We start from the raw sequence: 13,349 nt of genomic DNA, 5'->3' as shown, positions 1-13,349 counted from the left end.
TTATTTTCAAATCGGGACCGGATCGAACCGGTTCCAACCGGCACCGGGGGGGAGGGGCTGAATCTTTTAGGTAGCGAAACACGCGCCTACTTTTCTTCCCTTATTTTTTTTTATTTCTTTCCCCCCCCCCCAAGGATTTTTTTTTTAAAAAATGCAATGATTTCAAAAACACCAAGGTGAGATTTCCCCCCCCCCCCCCCCCCCACTTTTTTGTTGTTGATGGGATTGGGTGTGTGTGGGGTTGGTGGAATTGGGGACCGGAAGTGGTTTTTGTTTCTGTCACCCCTCTCAGGCGGTTAGGCGGCCAGGCTGGGGTCCTGACGGGGAGGGTGGTGGAGGAGGGGTGGCCCGGGGCGGGTGGGGGTCCTGGCGCCGCCATATTGCCGCCCGGCCCGTTTCCCTTGTTGTCTGTGTGTGTGTGTGTGAGAGAGTGAGTGAGTGAATGTGAATGAAGAGGGGAGAGAGAGGCCAGGGGGGGGGGAAAGAGAGAGAGAGAGACACGCACACACACAGAGAGAGAGAGAGCAGCAACAGCAGAGGAAATAAAAACACCCCTTTCACCAACCCCCCCCCCCTCGACAACACTCACTGAAGGTAAGCAGCGCTGCATGATCATCATACCCCCCCCCCCTTTCCAATAACAGGGCGTGGTTCATAAAATGTTAATCAGTAGTTACATCCCCCCCCCCCCCCCCCCGCAGCTATCCTGCATGCTGCTTTATGGGAGCCGCAAACTAGGCCAGTGTTTATGTGTATGCATGCACATACCTCCTGTATGTATTTACACGTGTGTGTGTGTATATATATATCTCATATATTTAATGTGTATTTATGCACACATTATAGATACTCCCAAATATACATGTGTGTATATAACTTAATGTATGTGTGCACATGTGTCTATATATTTAGGATGTATTTATGCACATGTTAGGGATACTCCCAAATATATATGTGTATGCATGCACATAGATACTCCACACATATATATGTTTGTGTATATCTAATGTGTGTATGCACATGTGCCTGTATATATTTAGGATGTATTTATGCACGTGTTATAGATACTCCCAAATATACATGTGTGTATATAACTTTATATATATGTGTACACATGTCTGTATATATTTAGGATGTATTTATGCACGTGTTTCAGATACTCGCAGCATGTGAGTATATATCTAATATAGTGTACAGGTGTATGCATGGCCATATATATAGATTCTCCCATATAGTGTGTATATATCTAATATATTGTGGATACATGTGTATATATCTAAGATATATTGTGTATGTGTGCACATATAGATATTCCCACACGTGTGTCTATAATACGTACATGTATTATTGTAAGCTTGTTAATGTAAGCCTACTTGTGACACTAATAAACTTTATGTCTAACAGATATGTATTATTTATATCTAATAGATATTACTTCCATGTGTGTATCTTATATCTAATAGATATATAGATACACTCACCCATCATTTTTATTTCAGATGTTGTAAATCTAATCTTTTCCTGTAGATGTGTGTGTGATATGTAGGTTTGTGTACGCACGCCCATCTTTATTCCAGGTGTTGTAAATCTAATATTTTCTGGTATATGTGTGTGATCTATAGGTATGTACACATCATTTTTTTAATTTTAGGTGTTGTAAATCTAATCTTCCTGGTAGATGTGTGTGATATTTGGGTGCATGCACTCATCTTTATTTTAGATGTTATAAATCTTAAGTTTTTACTTCAGATGCATATGGTATATAGGTACACGCGCACACACCCCCATCCTCTCTTTTCCCAGGTGTTATAAATCTAATATTTTCCTGAAGATGCTTATATTTAGATACACATTCTTTTATTCCAGATGTTGTAAATCTAATATTTTCCTGTAGATGTATAGGTGCACACTGTCACTCATCCTTTTTATTCTGGGTGTTGTAAATCTGTAGGTACACATACACACTCACCTAGCCTCTATTCCAAGTGTCTGTATGTGCTCGATCATTTTAAAAGGGAATAGGTCAATGTAGACTTCTTTTCATTTAAAGAAAATAGTCATCTTTCACAAAGTGTTTACTTTATCAACGCATGCTTTAGTCAAGTGAGGCGACTTCTTGCAAGCTGTGCCCAGCGCACTTTCTAATTCTACCTTTTACACTCGCTCTATGCTTCTAAAACTTTATTCTAACTCTTTTAAACTTTCTAACAATGCTTCATTAAGTTGATCTTTCTCTACACCCTTGCTATGACTGCAACTCTGCACTCTCCCTTCCTATGTATGGTATGCCTTGTCTGTGTAGCAGGCATGAAACAATACTTTTCACTATATTAATACATGTGACAGTAATAAGTCAAACTGTGGTAGTAACTTGAATTGGAGGCTTTTGATTACTGGTTTCTAAATGTGAATTTAAAGTAGAAATTGGAAACTATTTTAATCGAGTGCCATACGGTATACAATTTGGCTTATTTCATAGAATCCCTACAGTGCAGAAGGAGGCCATTTGGCCCATCGAGACTGCACCAATGACAATCCCACCCAGGTCCTACCCCTTAACCCCACATATATTACCTTTTACTAGTTCCCCTCACACTTGGGGGCAATTTAGCATGGCCAATCCATGGTACATCTTAGGTTATTTGTTGGAAGAGGTGAGGATACTTTTGTGTTGCTATGTTTTGTGCTTCCATCATCTGTTTTTCAAAACTTGGGTAACTTCAATTTTTGAAAGCAAGGGGGTCAGGTAGCATGATGTCTTGCTCTCTCTGGATCAAATGTGGTACCGTGCTTACTAGATCATTGTCGTGTCTACTCCAGTATTGAGCAGAGTAGAAAGTGTGCATGTGGGAGATGTTTGGCAGGGCAGTGTTTTGAAAATGTGATGTTTATTGGAATACTGTTACAGAAAGGATCTGTGATTCTAAAGTAAAATTAGTTTGCAGTGATTCTATTAGAAGTGAGTGGCAAAAGTACTGTGTTCAAGTTAACTTTGAAAAATGATTTGTATTTAATGTGTGTGTGTATAGGAGATGAATGCTGTTAATATTCAGATGAAGGTTTCAGTCCAGATATTGACCCTCTTATTTTACATTGACTCCATGGATTGAGGAGAATTTTATAGCAACAGTCCATTTGAATCATAGAATCCCCACCGTGCAGAAGGAGGCCATTTGGCCCATTGAGCCTGCACCGGCCACAATCCCACCCTATCCCTATAACCCCATGCATTTACCCTAGCTAGTCCCCCTGACACTAAGGGGCAATTTAGCATGGCCAATCCACCTAACCCGCACATCTTTGGACTGTGGGAGGAAACTGGAGCACCCGGAGGAAACCCACGCAGACATGGGGAGAATGTGCAAATTCCACGCACACTGACTCAAACTGGGATTTGATCCAACAGTGCTCTGCTTATATTTATGCTCCACGCTAGCATCCTCCCACTTTCTCCATTGCATCCCAATAAATCCTATTTATTACTTGCTCTCTCGTAGACTTGTCTATCTTCATAAATGCATGTAAAACATTTTCAACATGCCTATATTTTTTGAGACTATCTCCAGCTGAAGCTGAAACACAAATGTCCTGTTTTCTTGGGGTGGGGGGTGGGGGGTGGGGTGGGGTGGGGGGGGCAAGTTTGTTAATTGGATTTCTTGGCTGTAACATCAGGCTTAGATCATGGAATCCCTACAGTGCAGAAGGAGGCCATTCGGCCCATCGAGTCTGCACCAACCACAATCCCACTGAGGCCCTATTCCCATAACCCCACACAATTACCCTGCTAATCCCCTGATACTTGGGTCAATTAGCATGGCTAGTTTACCTAACCTGCACATCAATGGAGTGTGGGAGGAAACCCACGCAGACGTGGGGAGAATGTGCAAACTCCACACAGACAGTGACCTGGGTCCCTGTGAGGCAGCAGTGCTAACCACTTTGCCGCCGTGCTGCCCCTGAGAAAAAAACCTGTGTCTTGGTTGCTAATGAAGCAGAAGCTAATTGGGAAGAATAACCAAGTTGGGAGATGTGATTCCAACTTGCCAGTACTAGTGCGATTCAAAATGTTTTCAGTCGAAGGAGAACGGATGCAGATTCTTGGTGTGGGAGCCAGCTGAAAAGTTTGAAACCAAAAAAAGCTGTGGAAACCATTCAGGCACATTGAGGAGCTGGACTACGTGCCGGGGTGTTGTTGAATGAAGGTGCCTCTGGGATAGCTAAACCATCAGGATTGCTATGACCCGAGTGAAAGAGGTGATAATTTGATCCATGGAACTTGGATGGAGTAAAGTGATTGTCAGAAGTGACTTGAGGATCGGAGCCTACATGATGAAGTGTGGTTGGACTCTACTGGAGGAAATTGGTTGTGAGAAACATGGGGACTCCACATAGTGACAAATACATGCCAAGAGCCTGTCCTAAGAAATCCACAAGATTTATCCTTGCATTAGCTACTTAAAACGTAGTTTATAGTTTCTACTGAGTAGAATTTTCCTGTTAATTCTTTGGTTTGTTACACTAAAAGTCTTAAAGTGAAACCTTGTCCATTGGTTTCTTCTGTTGGGGTTGTTGGAAAGTTGGTTCTTTCATGTCAGTGGTCTTTACAGGGATCATAATGTCCATAATTTTTCAGGATAAAGATTGAACCTGTTCTCTCCCGATGCCTACACGTGTTCTAGACAGAGATGGCAATTAAGACTGACCATTTCTGGCAAACCTCTTGAACGTTGGGGAGGCCAGACTTTTGTCCTACTTCTCTCCCTGCCACTATGGAACTGAAGATTTTCAAAGTAGTTACTCGGGACGGTGATTTTAACAGGCTCTTGGACTATGGAGGAAAGGTCAGCTGGGCCTGACCTCCATCCTTGTCCCTTTGCTGTGGGAGCCCCTGGCAAGGTCAGCATTTATTTCCCACCCCTAAATGCTCTCCAAGACGGGGGTGAGTTGCTGCAGTTTGTGATTCCCACGGTATAGTTACGTGGGAAGTTCCAGAGCTATGGGGCAGTGATAGATTTCCAAGTGGGGGTGGTGTGTTCCCTTGCACTTGCTGTCCTTGGCCTTCTATGTGGCTGTGGATGTTGAAGATGCTGGCGAAGGAGCCTTGGTGAATTACTGCAGTGCATCTTGTAGATGCTACACACTACTGCCACACTTTCGGTGGTGGAGGGAGTGAATGTTTAAGGTAGTAAATGGAGTGTCAATGAAATGGTCTGTTTTGACAGAGATGGTATCCACTTTCTTGTGTCCGTGCTGTATTCATCCAGGCATGTGACATATGAATTAGGAACAGGCCATTCGGCCCCTAGAGCCTGAACAAATGGTTTTCCATTACACTTTTGACTTGTGCCTAGTAGATGGTGGACAGGCTTTGGGGAGTCAAGATGAGTCACTTGCCACATAATCCCAGCTGCTGATCTCTGCAGTTAATGTTTATATGGCTGATTCAGTTCAGTTTCTGGTCAACAATGATCCCAAGAGTAGTGGGAGATTTGATCATGTTGAATATCAAAGGTGGGTTAGATTCTGTTAATTATTAGGGATGGTCGATGTCAACATTTGTGTGGTTATGAATGTTATTTGCCATTCATCAGCCAAAGCCTGAATGTTGCCCGGGATCTTGCTGATGTGGGCACAGACTGCTTCACTTGAGGAGCTGTGGCTGGAACGGAGCACCATGCAGTCACCAGTGAACACCTGCCTTCTAATCTTACGATGGCAAGCAGGTCATTGGAGCAGCTGAAGGTAGTTGGACCTCTGATGTTGACCTGTGGACCTTCAGTAATGTTCTGGGCTGAGAAGATTTGACCTCCAATGAAGTTTCTCTCTCTCTTCTTCTCTCCCCGGGGCCCCTTAACACCACAGTCACTCACATGCTGCCTTGATGTAGTCATTCTTGCTTTCACTTCTGGAATTCAGCTATCTATGGGCAAAGACTCTGAGCGCAGCTTTGGAATCAAGTGGTCTTGGCAGAATGCAAATTGAGCATTTAACACTGGATTTTTCAAAATGTTGAGAGGCTCAGAACCCCAATTAGTCAGCCTATCAGCATCCAGTGCTCCAAGAGGCCTTGTCCTGGCCTATTTGATTTCTCTAATTCTTTTCAAACTTTGCGTGTTCAAATCAACGTTTGCTGGTTACCTGGTGGCCTCCAGCTTTGCAGACCCCCTGGAGACCCTTCACAGACCCCTGGGGGTCTGCAGACCCCAGTTTGGGAACATCTATTGGTGAGTAAGTACTACTTAGCACTGGTGCCTTCCTTTGCATTGGGCTTTTTGTGGATGCGACACACCTGAACAGTTTTCCACTTTGGTAGATGTAATTAGTGTAACTGGACCGGAGCAGCTTGGCTGGAGGCATCTGCAGCTGTAGTCGTTTGCTAAATCGTTTTGCCTTCACTCCTTTTCCAGTTAACGTCAATTAAGTCCCGGTAGATGAGGAATTAAGCCTGGAACTTTGTGGTCTGTATGACTTTGTTGCCATGATGTGGAGATGCCGGCGTTGGACTGGGGTAAACACAGTAAGAAGTCTCACAACACCAGGTTAAAGTCCAACAGGTTTATTCGGTAGCAAAAGCCACTAGCTTTCGTAGTGTCGCTCCTTTGTCAGGTAAGTCCTGACCACTTGCCTGACGAAGGAGCAGCGCTCCAAAAGCTCGTGGCTTTTGCTACCAAATAAACCTGTTGGACTTTAACCTGGTGTTGTGAGACTTCTTACTGACTTTGTTGCATCAGGGAAGTTGTGAAATACTGTTTAAAGTTTACTATCTAGCATTATCAGTTTCACCCTTATTCCCATTTAGGAGTGAACGTTTTAGCTTTAAGCTAGCAGTCAGGCTGAGTACTCCCATCTCTGAGGATGGGAAATGATTGGCCAACCCCATTATGTTCACAGCGTTTCTTGCATTGACCTATATGTAGTAACCTCAAAGGAATCTATTTAGTTTGTAAGTAGATGAGAGGTGTTCTCTTCCAGGCAATTCTCATATGATTAGGACCTTGATTTTTAAAATGAGTCTCGCAATCGCATCCAAGCATTTAAACATGAAGTGTCTAAGTTGATCCCAATTTTTCTCCCTTGGGCCCAAGATGTTGACTGTGCCTAAGCTGTCTGCCTGCAGAGCTTTTTGGCCAGGTGCTGCACTTTGAGACTAGTGAGTGTTGGCAGGCTATTCAGCTGTAGGTACCAGCACATCTGTCTTCAATTAAGCACATGTGCAGCAGACTAGCAGAGATCATTGGATCCTAGTGATTTGTTTTCTTCTCTTCTGTCGAGTCCTGAGGCTACCTGCCTGAGATTAACTGACACCAGAAGTTCAGATGACTGTTTTACCTACCATTTGTGGCAAATAATGCTGAAAGCTCACACAAAACAAACCAATACATGAATAATGGAAACGCAAATAGTTCTGTGGACCTCGAGGGCTGGATTGTTGGGCTCAGCTCCACATGACAGACATCGCCAACTACCTAAAGAAAAATAGTGCAGAAAATGTTCTTGTCGACCAAGATTCTACAGTTGCTGTGTGATTCTGACTTGATCCGGGCAGAGTTTGCTTGCCTGAGGACTTGAGCCTGGAAACCTGAGTTTGGCAACCTTTAGATGTAGTCAGTTGCTCTGCCTGTAGGAATGTTTCATTCAACAGTTTCCAAAATTGACAGTAGAACTTTAGTTATGGAAGCTTCAAGGTGATTGTGAAGCAGCACAAACATAATGGGGGAGGAGAAATTTAAATGGACTTTTTAAGAACTCCCACCACAATGCTGTAAGTTGATGTTTTCACTGAGTAGTGAGGAGCAGGAGGTTCCCAGGCTCAATCTTGGGCTCCGCAAGCTGATTTCAGATGGGGGTGTCACAGTATCCAGGCTAGGGAGTGGAAATTTAATAATTGTTCTCCACTGAGCACTATTTTTCTCTAGGTAATTGGTAGCACAGTGGTTAGCACTGCTGCCTCACAGCACCAGGGAGCCAGGTTCGATTCCTGGCTTGGGTCACTGTCTGTGTGGAGTCTGCACGTTCTCCCCTGTGTCTGCGTGGGTTTCCTCCGGGTGCTCCGGTTTCCTCCCACAGTCTGAAAGACGTGCTGGTTAGGTGCGTTGGCCGTGCTAAATTCTCCCTCCGTGTACCCGAACAGGCGCCGGAGTGTGGCGACTAGGGGATTTTCACAGTAACTTCATTGCCGTGTTAATGTAAGCCTATTTGTGACACTAAATAAACTTTTTAAACTGATCTCCTGCTGAAGTGGATATTGAATTTTTAAAAATTCATTCATGGAACATGGGCGTCGCTGGCTGGGCCAGCATTTATTGCCCATCTCTAGTTGCCCGAGGGCAATTGAGAGTCAACCACATTGCTGTGGCTCTGGAGTCACATGTAGGCCAGACCGGGTAAGGACGGCAGATTTCCTTCTCTAAAGGACATTAGTGACCCAGATGGGTTTTTCTGACAATAGTTTCATGGTCATCAGTAGATTCTTAATTTCAGATTTTAAAAAAAATTGAATTCAAATTCCACCATCTGCCGTGGCGGGATTTGAACCCAGGTCCATGATCATTAGCTGAGTTTCTGGATTAATAGTCTAGCGATTAATACCACTCGGCCATCGCCGCCCAAATGAGGATAGATTGGGCCCAGATTCCCTCCCTGAAATCAGGTAGCCTAATGATAATTATCCAGGCCTCCAAATAGACCAACTGCTGATGGCTATGGATTGGTACCTAACATCATTTCATGTTCACTCATTAATTTTTATTTAATTGAAGGGGATATGTACCATAAATTAAAATTGAAGATGGAAGAATTCTGACTTTCAACTGGAGGTTAAATGTTTTAACTTTATCCCCTCTCTTTCCTGCCTGTGCTGCCCTATTGATCAGTCTAGACGGGCAATGCTGCTTTCAATACTGCTGTGTAACTCTGTTTATAGACAACTTACAGTTGCGTTTCATTTCCTTCCCCACACAACCCCAAGTTAGTTTGAAGGAAATCAGGAGCTTTGAGGGACATGGTCTGTGTTCTTTAGTGCCTCCCAATGCAGTACCCTGGAGCTTTCAAGTTCCAAGATGGCGGCGGAGCGAGGCGACTTCTTGAAAGCTGCGCCCAGCATACCTTCTAATTCTATCTTTTACTCTTGTTCTATGCTTCTAAAACTTTATTCTAACTCTTTTTTTATCTTGCTCTACACCCTAGCTATGACTGTAACACTACATTCTGCACTCTCTCGTTTCCTTCTCTATGAACGGTATATTTAGTCTGTATAATGCGCAAGAAACAATACTTTTCACTGTTAATACATATGACAATAAAGCAAATCAAAGCTTTATCCAAAGATTAAGATATATTAAGCTGATCATTCTCTACACCCTAGCTGTGACTGTAACACTACATTCTGCACCCTTTCCTATCCTTCTCCCCTATGTACTCTATGAAGGTTATGCTTTGTCTGTATAGCGCGCAAGAAACAATACTTTTCACTGTATCTCAATACATGTGACAAGAATAAATCAAATCTGATTGTGGGAAAGGCGATTGAGAAAGACATGAGATACCATCTTTGGATTTGAGGGACCTCATTTGAAAGCTTGGTCAAAGCTGGAAATAAACATGGCCCTGGTTAGCAAGAAAATAATTGGTTGTGTCTTGGATTTGAGAAGCTTTGCTTTTACGTAAAAATAACTTCTGATTAGATAAAGCTGCAAATTGAATAGTGTCCCAAGTTTTCTGGCTCGACAGAATCCACCATCCTGATGCTGAGTATTGATGAAGATTAATACGCATGCTGCTACTATGATTTTATTTTTTCCACCTATTTATTGGTCAGCCCATTCGAGGGGAACAATGAGCAGAGGGCAGTCACTTTTCTGTAGCAATGGGAAAAAAAACTGACTCGTGTTATTGGCAGGGAACTGGGAGCAGGATGGGTGGAGGAATTTTTCTGAAGCTCTTTAGGGTGGGGATACCTAATAATATGAGTTTTTAATTTGATGTGACCAATTCAGTGGACCTTAAAACTAACACTGCCCCTGGGGATTAGTTCAGCAGATTTTGAAATGTGCGCTGGTAGAGGCACTAATTTGCTCAAGATGCTACTTTCAACTAAGTTGAGCTAGCTAAAAGCAGTATGTAATTGGGTCATGCATGCCAGCTCTGGTGCTATGTTTACCAGTCGTGAAGGCCATTTAGTCCCCTATGCCTGTGGTACCATGACGTAGTCTGTGACACCATGATGGAGTAGACTAATGTTCAATGGGGTAGGTACACTGAATAGCAATTTGAATTTCCTGTGAAAATGCAACTCAACATGGTGTGTGTTGAATTCTGTGAAAGTGGGTCCAATAAAAACATCACAGCTCAAACTAGAAAGAAATATGTTTCACGTCAACTTGGGGAAGTATGAGAGGTTAGTCTCAAATCGTGAGCAAAGTTTCAATTTGTAGGACTTGTGTAACATCTTGTAAAATGCATTGATCATTCTCCTGGAGTTCTTTGCAATTTAAAGTTTGCCAGTTTACTGTGGGCACTATGTTCACTTAATTATGTTCAACTCAATGGGATTTCCCTTGCTTTGTTCCAGCCATGGCTTGCTTCTCTTCCCATCCTGTACTGTTTCTCTTGTCTTCCAAAGATCTGTCTATTGCACCCTCCTCTTCCTCCTCATCTGCAGCCGTGAATCATTATGGTGTGAAAGGCCATTCAACCCATAGAGTCCATGCTGGCTCTCTGGCACATTCCAGTAAGTCCCATTCCTGTATCCCTGTAATCCTGCAAGTTGATTTCCTTTGAATGCCTGTCCAATTTCCTTTTTGAAATAATTTTTTTGTCTCTGCTTACATCACCCTTGTAGCCAACGACTTCCTGGTCATTACCACTTGTTATTTTTTAAAAAACTTTCTCATATCCTTCCTGCATCTCTTGTCCAACACCTTAAATCTGTAATCCCCAGACATTATACTTGCATCTAATGGGAACAGCTTTTGTCTATCCTATCCTAACCCGTTATCCTCTACACTTCTTTAAAAGAAAACCTTCATTTCTTGTTTTTCTTGGGGAAAAAAATCCAGCTTCTCTAAGCTAACCTTGTCGCTAAAACCCCTCATTCCTGGACAATCTGGTAAATGTTCTTGGCATCTTCTTGAGTACCTCATATCCTTCATAAAAGTGTGGTGACCAGAACTGGGCACGATAGTCTAGTTGTGATCTCACCAGAGCTTTACAGAGATTCAGTATGACTTCCCTTCTTTTGTCCTCTACATCTACGGTGGCACAGTGGTCAGCACTGCTGCCTCACGACACCAGGGACCCGGGTTCAATTCCTGGCTTGGGTCACTGTCTGTGTGGAGTTTGCAAGTTCTCCCCGTGTCTGCATGGGTTTCCTCCGGGTGCTCCGGTTTCTTCCCACAGTCCAAAGATGTGTGGATTAGGTGGATTTTCCATGCTATGTTGTCCCTTGGTATCAGAGGGGTTAGCTAGGGTAAATGCATGGGGATAGGGCCTAGGGTCGGATTGTGGTCGGTGCAGACTTGATGGGTCAAATGGCCTCCTTCTGCATTGTAAGATCTATTGATGAAGCCTCGGATCCCACACACCGTACAGCTCAAGCACACAGATCCCAGTAGAGTTGTTAGCGAGGTCCCTCTGTCCATGCGCACCCTTGAGGACAGTGCCATTAAATTTGTATTGCTTCTCACCCCTTCCAGCAAAATGCATTCACCTTGCACTTCTCTATCTGGCCATTCTGACACCTGATGTCCTGTTGCAGTCAATTGGTATCATCCTTAATGTTTGCTGCACCCCTCAAGTTTGTATGTTGGCCTTCATAGTGAGGATTTGAGGATAGGGATGTTTTGCTGCAATTGTATAAGGCATTGGTGAGGCCACATCTGGAATATTGTGTGCAGTTTTGGTGGTGTTATCTGAGGAAGGATATCCTTGCTATAGAGGGAGTACAGCGAAGGTTTACCAGACTGATTCCTGAGATGGTAGGCCTGTTATATGAGGAGAGATTAAGTCGGTTAGGATTGTATTCATTGGAGTTTAGAGTGAGAGAAGCAAATTGAGATTTGACTGAACTCTAACGATGGTTTGATAATATAAATCAAAAAACACAAGTTCAGCTTCCACATGTATGCATTAACTCTACCCCTCAACACTTCTGCTGCCATTGTATTGTCAGACTGCTTGCTTGCTAACCGGTCTTGAATGAGCTGTATCCATGCTGCTGATTGTATCTGTTACCCCATCATTGTTTTAGGCTAAGCAAAAATTGCAATCTGTGTTTTATTTGACCATGAGTTAAGTTTCTGACCCAGTATACACTCCATTGCAAGGACCCCTCGTAACATCAAAGATAAAAGCAAAATTCTGTGGATACTGGAATCTGAAACCGAAAATGCTAGAAAATCTCAGCAGGTCTGACAACATCTGTGGAGAGAGAATAGTGTAAGAATTCAGTAACTTGATTTTGTGTCTCTGTATGCCCTGTTTGAGAGCAGATATCCACTCCATCTGATGAAGGAGCCGCGCTCCGAAAGCTAATGGCATTTGCTACCAAATAAACCTGTTGGACTTTAACCTGGCGTTGTTAAAACTCTTCCTGTGTTTACCCCAGTCCAACGCCGGCATCTCCACATCGAGAGAATAGAGCCAACGTTTTGAGTCAGAAGGAGTTCTGATGAAGGGTCCTCCTGACTCAACAATGGCTGTACTCTCTCCACAGATGCTGTCAGACCAGCTGAGATTTTCCAGCATTTTCTGTTTGTTTACCTCATGACATCAGCTGCACTGAGGCGCTCATGTGACTTTGTTCAGGAATCTCCTGGTGGGCCACCTATACGAGGTATAGGTGTAGACCATTTAGCCTCTCAGGCCTGCCCTGCCATTCAATTAGATCACGGCTATCTCCTTCATTTCGACTTCCTAGTTTTGCTCCATATACGTTGCTACTGCTGCCTAATAAAATCTTAGCAATCTCAATCTTGAAAGATCCAACTGCTGTAACATTCTCTTAGCCTTTTGGCTAGAGTTCCAAATTACTATTGCCCTGAATATGAAAGAATGCTCCTTAATGGCTTAGCTTTAATTTGAAGTTTATGTCCCCTCTTCTTTCTTCCCACGCCAGCTGAAATAACTCCCTCTTTTTCTAATCAAATCTTCTGAACGTATTTGCCACCTTGATTGGATCACTCCAGGGCGGCACAGTGGTTAGCACTACTGCCTCACAGCTCCAGGGGCCTGGGTTCGATTCCTGGCTTGGGTCACTCTGTGTGGAGTTTCACATTCTCCCCATGTCTGCGTGGGTTTCCTCCAGGTGCTCCGATATTCTCCCTCAGTGTACCCGAGCAGGCGCCAGAGCG

The 13,349-nt window shown here is 43.5% G+C and overlaps 1 protein-coding gene across 1 annotated transcript in view; it reads left to right on the top strand.

Moving 5' to 3' along the window:
- Nucleotides 1-311: 311 nt before the first annotated feature.
- Nucleotides 312-13,349, top strand: part of LOC144509084 (SUMO-conjugating enzyme UBC9) — a 53,058-nt gene continuing 40,020 nt past the window's right edge. The window contains exon 1 of the mRNA XM_078237420.1: nt 312-594. The gene's annotated coding sequence lies outside the window, so the exon portion shown is untranslated. The remainder of the gene's footprint in view (nt 595-13,349) is intronic.

The sequence above is a fragment of the Mustelus asterias genome, chromosome 21 (assembly GCF_964213995.1).
Source record: "Mustelus asterias chromosome 21, sMusAst1.hap1.1, whole genome shotgun sequence".
NCBI classification, from domain to species: domain Eukaryota; kingdom Metazoa; phylum Chordata; class Chondrichthyes; order Carcharhiniformes; family Triakidae; genus Mustelus; species Mustelus asterias.
This window is presented reverse-complemented; position numbering and strand designations above follow the sequence as displayed.